Source organism: Rana temporaria, chromosome 1 (genome assembly GCF_905171775.1).
Source record: "Rana temporaria chromosome 1, aRanTem1.1, whole genome shotgun sequence".
In the NCBI taxonomy this organism is placed as follows: Eukaryota; Metazoa; Chordata; class Amphibia; order Anura; family Ranidae; genus Rana; species Rana temporaria.
In genome coordinates, this window is record NC_053489.1 from 119443728 (window position 1) to 119465091 (window position 21364).

Sequence of the window (21364 nt, forward strand, 5' to 3'; positions counted from 1 at the left end):
TCAAAGGCTACAGGATTAATCTTGCGTTTAATCTCAAAAGGACCAATGAATTTCGGGCCCAATTTTTGTGAAGGAACAGGTAATTTTAGATTAGAGGCGGACAGCCAGACTTTCTCTCCCACCCCAAAAGTGGGACAGTCCCTTCTACCTTTGTCATAAAATTTCTTAAAGTCCTCCTGAGCCCGCTGCATCACCTCTTGTAAGTTTGAGAAATTCTGTTGAATGGATACTAACCGTTCTTGGACGGCTGGAACAGAAGCTTCGGGAATGGAGTCCGGTAAGAAGGGAGGATGGAAGCCATAATTTGCCCAAAACGGTGTTTGATTTGTGGAGGCATGAATGGAGTTGTTATATGCAAATTCTGCAGATACTAATAGTGAACGCCAGTCATTCTGGGAGACTGAGCAGAAACAACGGAGGTACTGCTCCAAGGTCTGGTTAGTTCTTTCCGTTTGGCCGTTGCTTTGCGGATGATAGGCCGAGGACAGACAAATCTTCACTTCCAGGGACTTACACAGTTCCCTCCAGAACTTGGATGTGAACTGTGTACCCCTATCGGATACGATACTCTTGGGGACTCCGTGAAGTCTAACGACCTCTTTAAAAAAAATGTTTGCCGTATCGGAAGCTGAGGGCGTGCCAACCATGGGCAAAAAATGTGCCATTTTTGACAACCGGTCAACCACGACTAGAATCGTGGTGAACCCTTCAGAGGGTGGTAGGTCAACGATAAAGTCCATTGAGATGTCTGCCCATGGACGTTCCGGAATGGGCAGTGGCTTGAGAAGACCCCAGGCCCTGGTGTTAGGACCCTTGTTGCGTTGGCAACGGACACAGGAGGCCACATACGTTTTGCAGTCACGCCGCCACTTAGGCCACCAGAAGGATCGAGCAATTAGTTCGGAGGTCTTACGTGTTCCAAAATGGCCTGCCATCTTGAGGTCATGGAAGGTACCCAGGAGTAGCTGTCTTACTTCCCTTGGCACGAAGATCTTATCTCGAGACCACCACAAATCTTCCCGTTTTACAAGTGAAGAGGTTTCCGGATCTGTACATTGGCGAGATGCCAATTTAAAGCGGGAGTTCACCCATTTCTAAATTTTTTTTTTTTCTTCCCCTAGATTCCTGCTCGTTCGGTCTAGGGGAATCGGCTATTTGTATTAAAATAGGTGCAGTACTTACCCGTTTTCGAGCTGCATCTTCTTCCGTCGCTTCCGGGTATGGTCTTCGGGAGCGGGCGTTCCTTCTTGACTGACATTCTTCCGAGAGGCTTCCGACGGTCGCATCCATCGCGTCACTCGTAGCCGAAAGAAGCCGAACGTCGGTGCGGCTCTATACTGCGCCTGCGCACCGACGTTCGGCTTCTTTCGGAAAATCGTGACGCGATGGATGCGACCGTCGGAAGCCTCTCGGAAACCTGTCAATCAAGAAGGAACGCCCATTCCCGAAGCCCATAACCGGAAGCGACGGAGAGGATGCGTCTCGTAAACGGGTAAGTACTGCACATATTTTAAAATAAATAGCCGATTCCCCTAGTAATAACGAGCAGGAAGCGAAGGGGGAAAAGTGCCCTCTAAGGGTGAACCCCCGCTTTAAGAGAATTGAGGAAGTCTGATTGAGCGATCAGAAAAAAGTTTTGAGGGTTCAGGATAGTGCTGGGTTCTGAAGTATTAGGTGTTTCCGGGAACATTCTTGAAAGAGCATCGGCTTTACCGTTCTTTGAACCGGGTCTATAGGTTATGTGGAAGTTAAACCGCGTGAAAAAGAGGGCCCAGCGAGCCTGCCTGGGTCTTAGACGCTTAGCAGAACGCAAATACTCTAAGTTTTTGTGGTCTGTAAAAATTATGATAGGGTGAGTAGCTCCTTCCAGTAAGTACCGCCATTCCTCCAATGCGAATTTGATAGCAAGCAACTCCCTATCCCCAACATCATAGTTCTTTTCCGGCGGAGTAAGTTTCCGGGAGGCATAAGCAACTGGGTGCAAGAGGGATTTTGGCCCCTGTCTCTGAGATAAAACAGCACCAGTGGCGGACTCTGAAGCGTCAACTTCCAGGATGAATGGGAGTGTTGGATCTGGGTGATGTAAAACGGGTGCCGAAGAGAATACTGACTTAAGTTTAATGAAGGCTTCCTGAGCTTCCCGTGACCAATGGAACCGATTCCCTTGACCTGTAAGCTTGGTGATGGGGGAGACAATGGAGGAGAACCCCACAATGAACCTTCTATAGAAATTGGCGAAGCCAATAAAACGTTGGACACCTTTTCTATCTGTAGGAGCCGGCCATTCCTGAATTGCCTTGACCTTTTGGGGGTCCATGGCAACCCCATCAGTGGATATAAGGAAACCTAGGAATTGTATTGAAGTCTTCTCGAACTCACATTTCTCTGCTTTGAGATATAATTTGTGTTGTCTGAGGATCATAAGTACTTTTTTAACGTGGTTCCGGTGTAATTCTAGCGTAGCTGAAAAGATTAAGATGTCATCTAGGTAGACAACAAGGAAGTCGTCCAGGTACTGACGAAAGATGTCATTGACTAAATGTTGGAAAGTGGCCGGGGCGTTACAAAGCCCGAAAGGCATCACTAAGTATTCGAAATGTCCGAATCTAGATCTGAACGCTGTCTTCCACTCGTCCCCTTCCCTGATCCGGACAAGATTGTAAGCTCCTCTGAGGTCGAGTTTTGAGAAGATGCGGGCCGAGCGGAAACGCTGGAACAGCTCTGGGATGAGTGGTAAGGGATACCGGTTTTTAATGGTGACCTTATTGAGCTCCCTATAGTCTATACAAGGTCGGAGTGAGCCATCCTTCTTCTCGACGAAGAAAATCCCAGCCCCAGCGGGAGAAGAGGAGGGGCGAATAAATTTTTTCTCTAAATTCTCGTCGATGTAGGCCTTGAGGGCCTTTAATTCAGTTTCTGAAAGGGGAAAAATACGGCCGAAGGGAATCTCAGAGCCTGGCAGGAGATCGATAGGGCAGTCATACGGCCGATGTGGGGGTAAACAATCTGCTTGTTGTTTATCAAAAACGTCTTTGTACCCCAAGTAGGCAGGAGGGACGTGTAGAAGGTTTTCCGGTGGGCTAATGAGGGTGGAGCAAGAATCAGGAGGAGGTAGCAGGCAATGCTGAAGGCAAAAAGAATACGTGAAACTGATGTCTCTGGTGAGCCAATTGATACATGGTTGATGGAGCTGAAGCCAAGGGAGTCCCAGGATGATGGGGAACATGGGAGATGGGATGAGGTCCAACCGAAGATGTTCTTGATGGCCAAGATCAGAGATGACGTGCAGGGGAAGTGTTTCATGTGTAACCAATCCAGAACGGGGAAGTGACCCATCCGCTAGGTGGACTTGAAGGTGAGTATCTTTAGTGCGGTGAGGGATGCGCAGCTTTTGGGCCAGGGCCAAGTCCAGGAAGCTGCTGCATGCTCCCGAGTCAATGATCGCCGGTAGGCGGGTTGCCCCTTCCGGAAGCTGCAGGGAAAGGAAAAGCACAACGTAAGTCTGTGATAGATGCGAGACATGGTAATTGAGGGTTGGTGCAGGTTTCAACTTACAGGGTCTCACCGGACAGGTGCGCAAAAAGTGGCCGTCCCCACCGCAATAAAGGCAAAGGTTGGCTCGATGCCTGCGTAGTCTTTCTTCCGGAGTGAGGGGCGGACGTACTAAGCCAAGCTGCATAGGCTCTGGATCAGGTAATGAAGAAGTTGGTGAAACCGAAGGAGGTGTGGGCACCGAAGGCAGACGTGGCGGAGCCCAGCTGAGACGGTTGGACTGGAAACGTTCAGAACGCCTCTCTCGTAGGCGTCGGTCCAACTGGGTGGCGGACTGGATCAGACCCTCCAGCGTAGCAGGGGTTTCAGAACGTGCCAGTTCATCTTTTAGGGCTTCGGAGAGACCCTGGCGATATTGGTACTTTAGGGCCAACTCGTTCCACCCAGTATCGGCCGACCACTTCCTGAACTCGGCGGTGTAATCCTCCACTGGGCGTCTACCCTGGTTCAGATTATGGAGGGTGGATTCAGCAGTGGATGAACGCAGGGGATCGTCATAGAGCTTGGCCATGTGAATAAAAAACTCGTCAATAGTGTCCAAAGCGGGACTCCTCTGCTCCATTAGACCATGGGCCCAGGCCTGGGGTTCATCCGAGAGGAGGGAGATGACAAATCCCACTTTCACCGCCTCAGAGCAAAAAGTCCTGGGCTGTAAACCAAAATAAAGGGTGCAGGCGTTTTTGAAAGCTCTGAACTTCCTACGGTCACCCGAGAAGCGTTCAGGAATGGGTACTCGGGGTTCCGGGTTCGTGGTCATAACTGCTGGGGTTAATGCGGCCTGAGGAGCGGGAAGTCCAGTAAGAGGGGCTGCAGGTACAGCAGATGGCCCAGGTGGGATGGCAAGTTGTTGTAGGCGGCCATCCATCTGGAGATAGCCTTCTTGAAGTTTTTGCACAGCGTCCGTCAAGGCGGAGACCTGCTGGCACAAGGTCTCAAAAGGTGAGCGCGCCCGGTCGGTCTCAGACATCTGGCTGGTTTGTACTATCAGGACACGTACTTACCGAGACCGAGATGCTGCGGACGGCTCACCTTTGCGGACTGGCGCTAACCTTCCTCTGAGGGTGGAAACAGAGAGAGGGAAGCACCAGAAGGCACCGGCACCGGAGGGTAGCTGGGTAGTAGCCGAGATGAAGATCACAAGTGTGGGATCCGCAATCCACAGTATACGTTAGAAGCCGGAAGCCAATGCGAAGTCAATCAGGAGCAGGAATAAGGAAGTCCAAGAAGCAAGCCAGGTTCAGGGAATGGAGACAGCAGCAAGTCTGAGATTCAAGCCGGGATCAGGGTTCACAGAGAGAAGCGAGTCCAAAGTCCAGAGCCGGGGTCAGGGGTAAGAGAAGGCAGCAATCCGATAAACAAGCCGAGGTCAGGTATGTAGTCAAGCAATCAGGTAATCCAGGTCAAGAGGTTAGTTCAAGGGATAAAGCACATACAGGAACTGATGACAAACCAGCAACCAGCAAAGGGGAAGGGGCTGGCTTAAATAGGCCGCACTGGCCACTGATTGGTCCACAGGAGTACAGCCACTGATTGGTCCACAGGAGTACAGGTTCAGGACCAGGTTCCAACGGACAGCACACAGAATAGCACTGAGCAGTGGCTCAGAGACAAAAGAGCTGGACCTTCAATGGAGAGATCCTGGGTTCGATTCCACCCAGGACCAACTGGGGAAAGAGACCGTGGAAGGTCTGCGCCCTGACATCCTCCTCAGTAAGCTGTTCAGTAAGCTGTTCTTGCTGACTTAACACCGCTCGGATGATGGTGTGAAGTTTACTGAGGAGAAACAGGAAGTGAGAAATTCAGACAAAGAAAAAAACATTTAGAAGGGAAATTAAAGGAAAAGGTAAGTGAACCAACAACGCACTAGCTTAAAGGAACATCTTAAGAAAATAAAAACGAACCTTTACAATCCCTTTAAATTTGCACACAAACATTATAACATTTACAAATGTTATTCAAAATTATAAAACGTGAGACTGAGACAAGTAAATAGCCAAATGCTAAATATGAGGCCACAAAATTGCAACAAACTATGATACCAAAAAGCTCATGTATTTATAATTCTCCGTAAGTCCCGGTTCACACTATGAATCTCGTAGGAACACGCTGCACATTCCTATTTGATTCAGATGCATGCGGTGCAATTTGATCCCATACATTTTTTTTTAAATGTATTCTAATATATTTTTATTTTCTTTACTCAATTTTATTGATATCAAAAAGGACAATCTATGTAACGGCATCCTCTTTTTAGAGGTGTTATGGGTTTCTTGGTCCTCCTAATGCCTCTGTTGTACCAGATCAGTACAGATAGTATTAGGGCAGTTGTTTTCCTGAACGTACCAGCCAAGATCTGACAGCTTTGAACCCAGAAGTGCCCAGAGCTAAGTGCTTCAGAAATCATTGCTTCTAGGGGAGATTAAGACACAGAAAAATTGTTCAGATAATTGTCAGTTATGGAGTCTGTAATGCCGCATACACACGATCGGTTAAACCGATGAGAATGGTCTGATGGACCATTTTCATCAGTCAAAACGTGTGTGGGCGCCATCGGTTATTTAACCATCGGTTAAAAAAAAGCCAACTTGTTTTAAATTTAACCGATGGATTCCTAACCGATGGAAAAAAAAACGATCGCTAGTAGGCACAACCTAAAAAAATCCACGCATGCTCAGAATCAAGTCGACGCATGCTTGGAAGCATTGAACTTCGTTTTTTTCAGAACGTTGTTGTGCTTTACGTCACCGCGTTCTGACACGATCGTTTTTTTAACCGATGGTGTGTAGGCACGACGGACCATCAGTCAGCATCATCCGTTAACCGATGAAAATGGTCCATTGGTCTGTTCTCATTGGATGGACTGATCGTGTGTACGTGGCATAACTTTGATGTCTACTTTGTCTGTTGATTGCTTGCCATGTCAAGGTAAACAAAGACAGCTCTACAAATTTTGCCTCAGAACTGAAATTTTGGATTATTAACATTTACGGACAGCTCTGTAATATGAAGTTGGCCACTCTAGTTAGTCTTTCCACCATCTTCAATAAATCTACCAACACCTATATAATGTGAAGGCTTATCTAAACAGTTCCATTTATTGAAATTAGATTTTATCAGGTTAGGTAGGCTCTCACGCTGCATAGTTAATGGCAAATCTAAATAAGATTGTGCAATTAAATTGTATATTGAGAATGTTGGAAACTATGCAGGTGGCGCTTTTCCACAGTGGCAATGCAGATGGAGAAGGAAGCCAAGGGGATCCAGTTCCTCTATAGCTTCATTGGTCACAAGGAGGCAGCTATCTGATTGGATGTTGGACCCCCTGTGATTTTGGCAGCCATATTGGGTCAGAAAGCGTCTATTCAAGACCCTAGCTCCCAGGTTTGGCACGCATTTTGCAAGTGACTAGAGTAGGGACAGGTCAGGTGTTTGTCACAACAGTACACAGAGCCAGGGAAAGGTTCCGGAGGAGTAGGGAAAGCAAAGGGACCACTTCAAGCCTCTGGATTGCTTCCCCTTTGGTTACAGACCAGCCAGGCCGCATTCCGCTCCTCCTGGCAGATACTGTTGGTATCTCTGATTCTACAGGCTACTGTTCCATTACCATTACATCTTGTAAGTATTAATCATAGGGTTGCCTTCCCCCCGGGCCTATTGTGTATTGCTGGACTTCTATTACAATAGTTTCCTGTTACTGCACTCGGCCTCTTGCCCGCTGCATCATACTGCACCTACCCACAGTCAGCCTGGCTTTTACTACATGTGGGATAAGTTTATACTGTTGTTGCAGACTGTGAGATTTTAGGACTTTATTCAAACCGATTTTACTGTTTTATTTATGATGGTTGATGAGAAAAACTCTTTGTATAAATCGACATATCAATGTCTATTTATTTACTATTATGCAATGTCATAGACAGCCATAGTAAAAGAGCACCAAAGAGTGAAGAGTGAAAAGATTCAGGAAAAGTATAATAATTATCTATTAAAGTATAAACTTGAACACTTTCTACAGACTTTTTTTTAATACCACAGCAGATTTTTTCCCCCCCAATGATGTAGTGATAATTATTTGAGGTTTTCTTTTGCTCTCTGTCCTTTTGGCACTAGTAGGATTCCTCTAAAGAACATTCAGTGAGAGAACAGTTATTTGACATCACTAATTCCCAGTAGGCACCTTTTTTTGGTTCTCACTGCTCAGCCATTTATGTACTTATGATGCAAATCTATATTAATAGCATCACAGTATTATATGCAATTTCTGAGAATGCTAAGAAAACAAGGGCTGGCCGCCGCACAGAGAGGGGAAGTAAAATGTAAACAGTGCTGTGAGAAACTAGTAGAAAGGGAAACAATCCAGCCCTGCAATCCATCAGTTTTATCAGATACCCAACCCTTTCAGTTTATATGTAGCTGCCAAGTTCCTATCAGTACACTGTGCATCTCCTCAGGGGCTCCTTATTCACTTTATCCAATTACGTCAACAATACCCTCCAACGGCTAAAATCATGTTTGTCCAAGTTCCTTTTGTAATAGGCATTGCGGTGCATTATATAACTATTGTTTTTAACGCAGGAAATGTGTTTAATAAGTTTATATTTATATGGTTTGTAAAGGTCATGTATTTAGTAGAGCACTGCTAACAATACATGGAAATATAGAATGTTATCATATGATTTCCTTTGACGTGTGTTGTCATTGGCCACCCTAATGCCTCAGCCCCAGGACATACACATTATTGTAATAGTCTTCTTTCTGGCCTTTACTGTTATGAATGGTCAAATCTTTGCCACACCTTCTGTCATACTTCAAAAATGTCAGGTATAGAAAAAGGAAAAGCAAACCATTTGAAGTACACTCCAATCAAGATAATACTTGAGCTCACCTAACAAAACTCACCTGCTTCTGATGCAGGAACACCCTCTTTGCTACCTCACACGCAATCCTTAAAACCCAACTCTGGGTTTATATTGGACTTAAAGTGATTGTAAATGTGTTTTTTTTTTAACCACACCCGGACCAAAATGCAGGTAAAGGACCTGGCCAGTTTTTGCGATTCGGCACTGCGTCGTGGCTCCCAAACAAAATTGGCGTCCTTTTCTTCCCACAAATAGAGCTTTCTTTTGGTGGTATTTGATCACTTCTGCGGTTTTTATTTTTTGCGCTATAAACGAAAATAGAGCGACAATTTTGAAAAAAATGCAATATTGTTCACTTTTTGCTATAATAAATATCCCCCAAAAATATATAAAAAAAAGTTTTTTTTCCTCAGTTTAGGCCGATACGTATTCTTCTACCCATTTTTGGTAAAAAATATCGCAATAAGCGTTTATTGATTGGTTTGCGCAAAATTTATAGCGTTTGCAATATAGGGGATAGTTTTATCGCATTTTTATAAAAAATTTTTTTTTTACTACTAATGGCAGTGATCAGCGATTTTTTTTCATGACTGCGACATTATGGCAGACACATCGGACAATTTTAACACATTTTTGGGACCATTGTCATTTTCACAGCAAAAGATGCTATAAAAATGCATTGTTTACTGTGAAAATGCCAATTGCAGTTTGGGAGTTAACCACAAGGGGGCGCTGAAGGGGTTAAGTGTGACCTTATATGTGTTTCTAACTGTAGGGGGCGGGGCTGGATGTGTGACATCATTGATCGTCTTTCCCTATATCAGCCCTGAGTAAACACAACATCCTTTTTAACAAATGTTGCACAAGCTACACTTAAGCAGCCCATAAATGAGTCACTTTTTTCATTCAACCAGTGGGTTGATTTAAAAAAAAAAAAAAAATAGATCCCCCCCATCCACAAACTTGATGTGAAAGGGGGAATCCTCCCTGCTGAGCTATTGTATTCTAATAGCAGGCCTTCAGAATATTCTGATCAGCATTGCAGGCTATCACCTGCAGCGCTGAATGAGCAGTGAAAATATGACAGGGCAGTTTTACAGAAGTCAATAGGTACGGTAGATCAACTTCTGTACAACCACTGTGCCCATACATGGATCGAAATTTGTCTGGTCCCTTCTGAACTGACTATATTTCGATCCATGTATGTAAGATGTGATGGGCATTAGTTGTGTTAGCACATCACTGCAGTTAGCTCTGTCCTAGGTTTCGGTCATACAAAGTAAGCCAAAAGACAGACCTCTATGTCTATGTTGTCTTTTTAGCTAACCCATAGTGCTCTGAAAATTTCAAGATGCATTGGCTTTAAATCTGTTATATTAAGCTGACCCAAAACTTTTAAGAACACTGTGAAACCACTTTCTTGCTAAAGTCTAATGCCGCGTACACACGAACGGTTTGTCTGATGAAAACGGTCTGATGGACCGTTTTCATCAGACTAACCGATCGTTTGTGGGCCCCATCGTTTTTTTTTATCCATCGGTTAAAAAACAAGGAACTTGTTTTAAAATTATCTGATGGTTAACTAACCGATAGGAAAAAAACGATCGTCTGTAGGCACATCCATCGGTTAAAAATCCACGCATGCTCAGACTAAATTAGGGGACGGGAGCACTTGTTCTGGTAAAACTAGCGTTCGTAATAGAGTAAGCACATGCATCACGCTGTAACAGACAGAAAAGCGCAAATCGTCTTTTACTAACACAAAATCAGCTAAAGCAGCCCCAAGGGTGGCGCCATTGGATTTGAACTTCCCCTTAATAGTGCCGTCGTAGGTGTTCTGACACGATAGTTTTTTTTAAACGATGGTGTGTAGGCACGACTGATCATCAGTCAGCTTCATCGGATATCTGATGAAAAAATCCATAAGTCCATTTTCATCGGATGGACCGATCGTGTGTACAGGGCATAAGGAGGTGAAATCTATTTATATTTTATGTACCGGTATTATTGATTTAAATAATCTATTTGTAGATTCTTCTTTGGAAACCTGCTGTGATTTATACTGCCATCACCAAGAACCCTTGTTCTAAGGGCCAGTTCACACCAGAACTTAGTATAGAAAACCCCCATTTTTCATGTGTGTATTTCCTGTACCGCATTCAAAATGCACTGCACTTGCGATCTGCAGTGGGTGTCAGTGCAATGTTAACAATACACCAAATGCAGTTTCGCAAACACAATGGGGGTTATTTAAGAAAGGCAAATCCACTTTGCACTACAAGTGCAAACTTCAAGTGCAAAGTGCACTTGAAATTGCACTGAAAGTGCACTTGGAAGTGCAGTCGATGAAAATCGGAGGGGTAGATCTGAAATGAAGGGAAGCTCAGCTCATTTTATCTTCCAACCATGTGCAAGCTAAAATGCTGTTTTTTATTTTACTTGCATGTCCCCCTCAGATCTACAGCGACTTCACTTCCAAGTACACTTTCAGTGCAATTTCAACTACACTTTGCACTTGTAGTTTGCACTTGTAGTGCAAAGTGGATTTGCCTTTCGTAAATAACCCCCAGTGTGTTGGCTGCACCAGATCTCATGGTACAAAAATACCATTCGATCCGGTTGCTCTGTGTTTTGTAAAGTAGTGCATGCAATACTTTTGCTGTGGTCTGGCTCAATTTCAGCCCATTCAAATGAATGGACTGAAATCTCACTGCACCCAGATTGCATATGAATTACACAGGAACACACAAGAATCCCACAGGAACATGCTTTGTGTTCATGTACAATTTATGGTGTGAACTGGCCCTAAATCTCATCACAGCAAAACCTCATAATGTCAATAAAAGTAAGTATTCTATTGTATATGTCAACCCCTTGTCACTGCCTCCCAGCAGCCCTTTACATAGCCTTTAAAGGGTTTGTAAAGGATTTTTTTTATCTTAATAGCTTTCTTTACCTTAATGCAGTGCTGTTTTCATGTCCTCATTGTTCGTTTTTGCTCTCAAGTTGCTGTAATTCTTCTCTGATCTCCACACTTCCTGGTTGTCTGTTTCCTGATGACCACAGTGCTGGGAGCTTTCTCTCTGTGGTCACTAACTTCAAGGAGGTGTGATTACTGTGTGTCTAAAACCCCACAGCACCAATCAGTTTCGTTTTCCAAACCATCACTGCCCTGTATTAGCTCTGTGGCTCTGTACATCACAGAAGCAGGAAACAACATGCAAAAACGAAACTAGAAACTGCAGGTACATTATATGATTGATTTGTATCTGTTTTTAATCATTTTTAAATTAAATCAGTTAAAGCGGTGGTTCCCCTAAAAATAAAATGTTAACATTGCCTTTCCCAAATAAATTACGATTAGAATCGGCCGGTTTTATTAAAAAAAAAAGCTCCGTACATACCGTTTGTTAGATTCGTTCCCACCGCCACTTCCGGGTACGATGCTGGCGGTGGGCATTCCTATTTGATTGACAGGCATCCGACCGACGCATACATCGCGTCACGAGATGCCGAAAGAAGCCGAACGTCGGTGCGCATGCGCCGTATAGAGCCGCACCGACGTTCGGCTTCTTTCGGCATCTCGTGACGCGATGTATGCGTCGGTCGGATGCCTGTCAATCAAATAGGAATGCCCACCGCCAGCATCGTACCCGGAAGTGGCGGTGGGAACGAATCTAACAAACGGTATGTACGGAGCTTTTTTTTTTAATAAAACCGGCCGATTCTAATCGTAATTTATTTGGGAAAGGCACTGTTAACATTTTATTTTTAGGGGAACCACCGCTTTAACTATGATGTCTCTATACTCTGTAAACAGTCATTTCAGCAAAAAAAAATGTTTTCCTAACTCCTTTAAGGCAGAGGGGCATTGTGGCTTCTATGTCTTGTGACCGCTGTGTCTGGCTTTCCCAGTGGTCACATGGCCAGATCTGAGTAGAGAAAGTATACAGACCAGGGTGTATCTGGTCAGATTCAATAAAAAGGATGCAGGACTAAAATAAATGTAATATAAATATGACAAACCTCATGTTGTCAGTCCTGCTAGAATTATTATATATTTAAAGGAAGGCAGTACTTTGAAAACTGGAAGTTTACCATTGTGGAACCCCCCCCTGAAAATGGTAATTGGTGGGTATAGCATGGCCTCACCTACTAACATGCAGATCAATACAATATGAGAAAAGGCAGAACTCCTGATCCACATAATTAAAAAATGTAAAAAATCAGTTAACAAATTGCTAAAACCACTTTGATTAGCCATGATAGCCTCCATTATTCCTCACTGTAGGGTACATTTAAAAGTGTAAAGCCAAAACCTGTATTTCCTTTTGGATAGAGCAGGGACGGGTTAAAACCCCTGTCATTTGTTTGCTGTCTGAGTCCCATTGAGAAGGTTTACTTTTCCTTTCTTTCCTGTGGTTCCAAAGGAAGTGAAAGGTGTGCCCAATGGAAGATTTACACAAATGTGTGGCTTTGCTAACAATTGTTACATTTTAGACTTCCTATCAATTTCTGTATTGTTCCCTGCTTTATTCAAAGGTTTTGCTATGCATACACTTTAACCCAGCTCAACTATCCAAATATCATACAATATTTTAGTTATTTTATTTGATCGTGCTCCTGTAATTGTGCTGACATGGTGGGCCAGATTCAGGTACCTGCGCTGCGGCATAACGTATCTCGTTTACGTTACACCGCCGCAAGTTTTCAGCGCAAGTGCTTGATTCACAAAGCACTTGCCTGTAAACTTGCAGCGGTGTACCGTAAATGCGTTCGGTGCAAGCCCGCCTAATTCAAATGGGCGTGTACCATTTAAATTAGGCGCGTTCCCGCGCCGAACGTTCTGCGCATGCTCCGTTAGTAAATTTCCCGCCATGCTTTGCGCGAAATTACAGCGCCCCGACATGTTTTTTGAACGGCGACGTGCGTTACGTCATTTCGTATTCCCGGACGTCTTACGCAAAAAAAAAATTTGAAATTCGACGCGGGAACGACGGCGATACTTTAACATGGCTGGTCTAAGCCATGAAATAGCAGGCGTAAGTTTGCGACGGGAAAAGTCGACTAGCGACGACGTAAGAGAATGCGACGAACGCGTGTACCTTCGTGGATCGCGGAAAAACAGCTAATTTGCATACCCGACGTGGAAAACGATGCGAACTCCACCCAGCGGGCGCCGGAGTATTACACCTACGATCCGAAGGCGTACGAAGCCGTAGGCCTGTCGGATCGAAGCCTAAAGCCGTCGTAACTTGCTTTGAGGATTCAAAACAACGCTACGACGCGGCAAATTTGAAAATACGCCGGAGTATCAGTAGATACGCCGGCGTATTACAACTGTGAATCTGGCCCGGTGTTTTTAATGGGAAGTTACACCTGTGGGTATCAGCTGTACTGGATCAATTGCTGGTTTCCGTTTAAGCACATTATCATTAGTACTGTAACTCATTCACCTCTCAGTCATTGCTGATTGTACAGAGCTGATGGGAATATTGACTGTCTGTGCAAGCTGTGGTATGATTTCTTCATGTGTTGTACTAAGACTCAGGTGTCAGTTATCTAGGTCTTTCTGACTTCTGTTCTGAGTCTCATAATGTCAATGTCTAATTATATGCAGGGTGCAGATATGACAAGTCATTAATCACATCTAAGCGTTTGTTCGATCCATGAACTGAGCATGATCATGTCCTTAACTCTAGTGCGTGTTTTTATCCTTAACCTAGTGCATGTGTCCTTATCCTGGTGAATATGTCCTTTGCACATATTAAGCAAATAAGTCACCCGCTATATGCAAGAGACTGTACTCATTTCCCGCACACAGTAGGAGCAGGCTTTTTGTCGCCTGAACTAAAGAGAAAGCCGGTCAATATTTAAGGAAACAGACCATAAATGCTCATCATTTGTGTGATGGCAGCAAATAAACAGGTATGCTCTGTTTTCATGAGTGGAAGGGTTTCTAGTGTTCTACTACTCTACTTGGAAGAGCATGGAATAATATATGGGGAAATATCTCTAATGGGTCTCCGAATAGCAGTTAGACAACAGTGGCTCTACACTTTAAAGTGCATTTAAACTTTTTCAGCCAATTTGGGATAATACCTACTTTATATTTGAATGTCTCCATTCACATAGCAATTCTCAAAAGAAAACTTAAAAAAATAGCTTTTTTAGATGCTCTTTTCTGGAAGTTCCAGCAAGGAAAAATGTTACCTAGTTCTCTTTGTTATAAGTGAGGCTGGGAATCTGTGTTTACCATATTTAACCCCTGTGTGGAAGCAGACAGGGGCGGATTGACCAGTCGGTCAGTTCGGCCATTGTCGAGGGCCCGGCTGCTGAAGGGGGCCCGCCAGTGGCACCTGCTGAAAATCTCAGGGCTCCTGAGAAAAGAAAACGAATATAACCCCACGTCCAAGGACTGGTGAGCTGCAATATATTTAAAATGTGTTCTTGGCCTTCGTTATCCCTTAAAGGGGTTGTAAACCTTTGTGTCTTTTCACCTTAACGCATCCTATGCATTAAGGTGAAAAAACACCTTGCACTGTCTGGCCCCCCGAGCCCCCGTTTTACTAACCTGAGCCCCGAATGTCCGAGGCGCGATCCCGCGTTGTTTTCCCCGTGCCTGATCGGCACTTCATTGGATAGATTGATAGCAGCGCAGCCATTGGCTCCTGCTGCTGTCAATCAAATCCAATGATGCGGCCGCCGGGGGGGGGCGGGGCCAAGTCATACAGTCGGCAGCTATGAACGCAGATTGTATGGCACGGGAGTGCACCCGCAAGGTATCCCCCTCGGGAGAGAGCTTCCCAGAGGGGGTTAGCTCGTGTGGGGAGGAGCCACGAGAGCCACCGTGGGACTCCAGAAGAGGACGATCGGGGCCACTCTGCAAAAGAACTGCACAGTGGAGGTAAGTATGAAATGTTTGTTATTAAAATAAAAAAAGTGAACCTTTAGTGTCACTTTAAGCAAGCACTTTTGCTAGGGCTTTATACCAGCATTAGTATGTATCTTTTTTGTTCTACTTAGAAAAGAGTGGTGTTTAGTATTGTGACTCAAGATACAGGATAATTTAATTCTTATATGCTACTGACTCATCTCAACCAGATCAAAAATCAAATATTATTTTGATGGATTTAGTACAAAGCTTTTTCTTGTCATCATTTACATATAATTAGCCTGCAACCTGTCAGAATTTAACCTTAGCTAAAGTAATTGCTGTCAACCATCCTTGCAGGTATTTAAGTGAACAACATATCTGAAAAAAATAATCAACAATACATATACACTGAATGCCTCTCAACACCAGTATGTAAATCTTGGCTAATCCAAAAATGCTGTCATATGTCATCTTTCCTGACTCTGTTCATGTCCACCTGGGAGCTTTGGGTATTACCACCAATTTCCAGTGCCACCTGTTTCATTCTCCATAAAAAAGGCACGGTAAGTGTGCACACCCAGATCTTCAAGCACTTATATCTCACCAACAGTATCCTAAAGAGATATAAAAAAACGTTCTGGTTGTTTTGCTATCCAGCATCCCAAAAGCTGAACAATCTGTGAGTAGGCTGTCCCTTTGGTTAATAATCAGATCTTAGACCCACAATAAGGGGACATTTTTGCCCTATTTTATACACTGTGCCCCCATAAAATAATATACAATGAAAACAAACCCTAGATGCAGAAAATTATGGTCTAGGGTTCCATGCCAGATGGTCCTATGACCATGTGGATAGGTATTTCATGAGTTTAGGCAGATTTAGGGAGACTTTCCCAAAGCGGAGTTTATGTAGCCAATGATTCTGCAGCATAGTCTTCGGAGCTCTAGAGTATGCTATAAAGTCTGCAGAAAGATCTGGGGTATGTATAGTATGCAGAGAAATCCATAGTCTGCAATGAGGTCTGCAGTGAGATTCAGCGTAGTTTGTAAAAAGTTTATGGTTTGCAGCATGGTCTATAGAAAGCTCCAGAGTCTGCAGTGAAGTCTGAAAAAGATCCAGGGTCTGCAGTGTAGTCACTAGAGGTCTAAAATCTGCAGCATCTGACTACACTCTTGCTAAGTTCTTCCAATAAACAGTTTTCTTATTTTAAAATGTATATAAAAACTTTGTGTAGCACACCCCACTTAGGAGCTGCAAATGAACAGGGATCCCCCACTCCTGCACAGCCAGGCATACCAAATCTCCACAGGCACCCAGAGTCAGGCAACAGTTCGTAGCTTTGTTTTAGTGGAATAACAACTTGGATGGGGAAAGAGGGGTTATGGGATGCCCACTTGACTTCAGCAAACTTCAGGGATAACTTATTTACAGGTATATACAAACTCCTCTTCAACTTTCCTCCTGCACACACTTTGCTGCTGGTTCACTCTTGGGGGGTGAGGGGCTTGACAGACTCCTTGTCAGATCAGTAGCAGCCTATTACAGGCAGGAACTCACAATCCCTTAACAATAGCACATGTGGAGCAAGTAACTTTTCCTTCTGTTTCCTCTGTGGTCACTGATCCTAGCACCACTTCTTCAGGCAATACCAGCCCACCCGGTGGCAGCTGCCTCTTTTACCAGTCCTCGTGGCTGCCTCACACCCAGCACACCCAGTTGACTCTCTGGAGATAAAGAAAATAAGTGCAGTGCTAAAAATATATAAGTGTAGAAATGAGAAAGACTTCAAGGATGAGTCTTATAAAATAGTGAGAACACTAAAAGTGCCCAAAATGGTCCACAAATGCAATGAAAAAATTGTTGTAGAATGTCTATAAAGAAAATCAAAACGTTTCAACTAGAAGTGACTATATGCTGAAGATTTGATAGTAGATCCACCACCAGTTAGTATGATGAGAGGCTTACCAGAGGGATCGGACCCAAGTAAGTATATACTTATCAGGTCAATCAGGCTTATAGGGTAACAATATCCAGACTCCAAAGCGACTTGAATATTGGACAGGTTGATGGAATCACTAGGTGCTCTAATACAGTGGTCATCAACCCTGTCCTGCAGGGCCCACTAACAGGCCAGGTTTGCAAGATAACTGAAATACATCACAGCTGATATCATTTGCTCCTCAGTGATTGCAGTATTCTAGACTGCATCTCCCCAAGGTAATACATAAAACCTGGCCTGTTAGTGGGCCCTGCAGGACAGGGTTGATGACCACTGCTCTAATACAATTCAATATGGGACCAATCGACGGAGAACCAGACAGATGATATCAATGAGCACTTCCAATGGTAAGTGTTCCAAATGCCTCATAGTGTGGAACAAAAAGGAAAAACGAGGATGCACATAGCGTGAATCCATATAAAAAAGTTTACACTCACATTTCAGATGAACATGACAAGCGTATAAAAACAATTGAGCAGTAGGGTCAATGTGTCGCCCCGAGGCATTTCATTCTCATGAACATCCTCTGAGGCGTTAATGAGAACGAAACGCGTTTTTCTTTTTTCCGATCCCTCTGGTAAGCCTCTCATCATACTAACTGGTGGTGGATCAACTATCAAATCTTTAGCATATAGTCACTTCTAGTTGAAACGTTTTGATTTTCTTTATAGACATTTTACAACAATTTTTTCATTGCATTTGTGGACTATTTTGGGCACTTTTGGTGTTCTCACTATTTTATAAGACTCAAGTCTTTCTCATTTCTACACTTATATATTTTTATATACTTATTTTCTTTGTTTAGCTTTGTTTACAAAATGTATCTAATTTTGTGGTGTTGGTTGCCATTAATATATCTTTATTCGGTAGCGCGGTGATTGTATGTACATTTGTATATATTTTTTGTTGTGACTCTCTGGAGATCACTCAGAGAAAGGTAGAAGACTTAAGCCCACCACTGTTTTAAAGAGAGACTGGCTACATGTGGCAGCCTCCCCACTTTATTTGTTTCCATCTGCGTTCCACCGACTGCCCTGCTCGCATGGCCCATGTCTATTTATAGGGTAGTTTCTGCCCCCGCCAGCCCACTCCTGGGGATTGGTAGAGGCCCCACAAATATTCATGGCAGCCCCTCCCAACCCTCACCCTCTAGTTCTAGACGGTTCTCCAACCTTCCAGGTCATGGGGAGGCACCAGAGAGAGCTACCAAGATGAGTCATTAAGCCCTGGCCTCTAATAACCCTGACCCTATTAAGTGACTCAGGTTATTCATGGCCAGAATATGTTTTTTCCTACTCTCACACTAGTAGTACACACTAGAGGGTGCTAAATTTGTATGCCTTTCCACATCATGCAGGTGCTTCTAATATAGACCTTCTTTCAAATCTGGAGATAATGAACATGAAATGTTCCTTATGGTAAAATCAGTGTAGTATTTAGCAATTTCAGAAACATCTTTGACCATGGATGAGCAGATACTGTATCTCACCAAAAATTATTAGTGGAAAACATCTGCCCATCCTCCAATGCATGGCTGCACCACTAACACCTGGCACATTATTTCCAACATAGTCAGCAGATGTATAGCGGCAGATGTAACGCTGTTGCCACGTTCTCTGTAGAGAAAAAATGCAACAATCAGCTAAAGCTCATGCAAAGATTATGATAAAAAAAATTATAATTAATACTTGCAGCAGGCTTGGAACACTTATCACCTTGAAGAGGGTTTGACATGGCAGGATCCTTTCCTGATTATTACAAGAGCACAGTGCTAGCAAACATCAGATGCACAGCCACCCCAAGAAGTATCATTCCATTAATAATAAGAATGTTAAAGGTTTTTGTATTTCTGTAGAAACAAGTACAAAGCTTGCCATTCAAGTATACAAAGTACCGATAAGCCACAACAAACCTTCAAGGCCAGTTTTTTCAGTGTTTCCATGGAGATTGGGTAGTTGTGAATTTCTCATGTTCTGTTATTCTATTGTGTAAGCACCTATCCTTTCTGAACCAAGTTATACAATATCTAGACAGTTGACTCTTCAATGATATATTTATATTATCTATTGTCTGTTTTATAATTTCTGGACTACTATTAGAAATGAGCTTCAGTTCAGGTTGGACTCATGTTGAGTGAGAAACATTAGGGCCCAGATTCTCAAAGGACTTACGACGGCGTAGCGCCATGTATGCCGTCGTAAGTCTGAATGAGAGTCGTCGTATCTATGCGGCTGATTCTTAGAATCAGTTACGCATAAATTCGGCTAAGATACGAGCGGCGTAAGTCTCTTGCACCATTGTATCTTAGGATGCATATTTACGCTGGCCGCTAGGTGGCGCTTCTGTAGATTTCAGCGTCAAATATGCTAATGAGCTAGATGCGCCGATTCACGTACGTACGTGCACCCGGCGTAGCAAGATACGTCGTTTACGTAAGACATACGCCGGCGTAAAGTTACCCCTCATAAAGCAGGGGTAAGTCATGTTAGGTATGGACGTCGGAACAGCGTAAGTTGTCCGTGAATGGGGCTGGACGTAAGTTACATTCACGTCGACTAGGCATTGAGCGGGCGTAATTTAATTTGAAAATTCGACGATACTGAGCATGCGTGCGCATGCGCCATTCGAAAAAAGCGTAATTTACGTGGGGTCATGATTAGTTTACATAAAACACGCCCCCCTGTTCCTCATTTGATTTAGGCACGCTTACGTCGGCAAAATTACGCTACGCCGCCATAACTTTAGACGCAAGTGCTTTGTGAATACAGCACTTGCCTCTATAAGTTGCGGCAGCGTAGCGTAACTACGATACGCTGCGCCCGCCTACATTTACGCCGCTGACTCCGAATCTGGCCCTAAGTGTCCAAATTAGGCCAGTTCACTCAAACTCAGCAGGGGATTGTGGGCAATGTCATTGGCCAAATGACCAATGATATCACCCATAATCACAAGCTGGATTTTTGTTATTTGCGATGGAGGTAGTCTGTAGAGGTCCATTGTATCCAACAACACTAATAGAAACCTGATTTTAGACTCAACCCCTCTCTAGTGTAGACAAAAAGAGAAAAAAATCCTTCAACCACTCACTGGACTATATGCAAAAATGTACAATATACTTTATTCTATTTTGTTAAAGTTAACATAACACCAAAGATCCCCATACATACATACATGAACAGACATTAAAAACATTTGTGGGGCGTGGCCGGATGTAGGAGCGGTGTGAGAATGTCGGAGTGAGTGAGTGAGTTAGTGAGATCCTCCACTCCATACTCCCATCTTTGCCTGAGATCATGCCGGAACAGTGTGCTTTGTTTGGGCTCAAGTTTGGGTTAAAGTTGCCATAGCCCTGATATCTCCTGCCTTATCCTGCCTTATTAGTGTCACTATTACCTGCAATGACACTACCCACGATCTATGATCCACTCTTTCCACCAAACACTGTGTGATCCAGTGATCCCAGAACACTGTGTGATCTGTTCTGCACTCGGGATCCTACCCCCGCCGAGGAGTTGGGGTACTGTGTGTAACAGGTGCTCCTCGCGCCGTCCTTGTTCCGCGCTGACTTCATCGCCCGGCGCCGCATGCCTTCCACTGTGGAAAGCGGAAGTGAGCCGCGAATCGGCGGTTCCTTTGAATTCAGTGCTTATGCACTGCAGCTGTTACCTGCCTATAAAGGCCATAGGAACCTTGATCTATTATTGTCAGCCGTAGCTCAGCCACGCTACAAACAATGGTGCCATCGTTCCCCATGCTGCAACAACAGACCAATCTGTAAACTTCTGCACTAATGATGCAATAGACTGCCATTGTCTGGGACAACCTTCAAGATCTTCCTTGCTAAACACCCTGCACTACTGAATCCCCTGTCTCTACACTCAAGCCCTGCAAACGGATAAGTAGCAATGGTGTTACTTGTAGTTCTATAAAAAGATCTGCTGCATACTTCTCCATCTAAAACAATTGCTGTTATTTATTATGGCTTGTGCTTATTAACATAGTACTTGGGAGAGACTGTTGTGCTTATGACTACTTGCTAAAGAATACCTTAAAGGGACATCTACTCTCAAATTACG

General features: G+C 43.9%; 1 protein-coding gene across 1 annotated transcript in view; it reads left to right on the plus strand.

Moving 5' to 3' along the window:
• Positions 1-21364, plus strand: part of ADGRV1 (adhesion G protein-coupled receptor V1) — a 576045-nt gene that overhangs the window by 379911 nt on the left and 174770 nt on the right. The window lies entirely within an intron of this gene.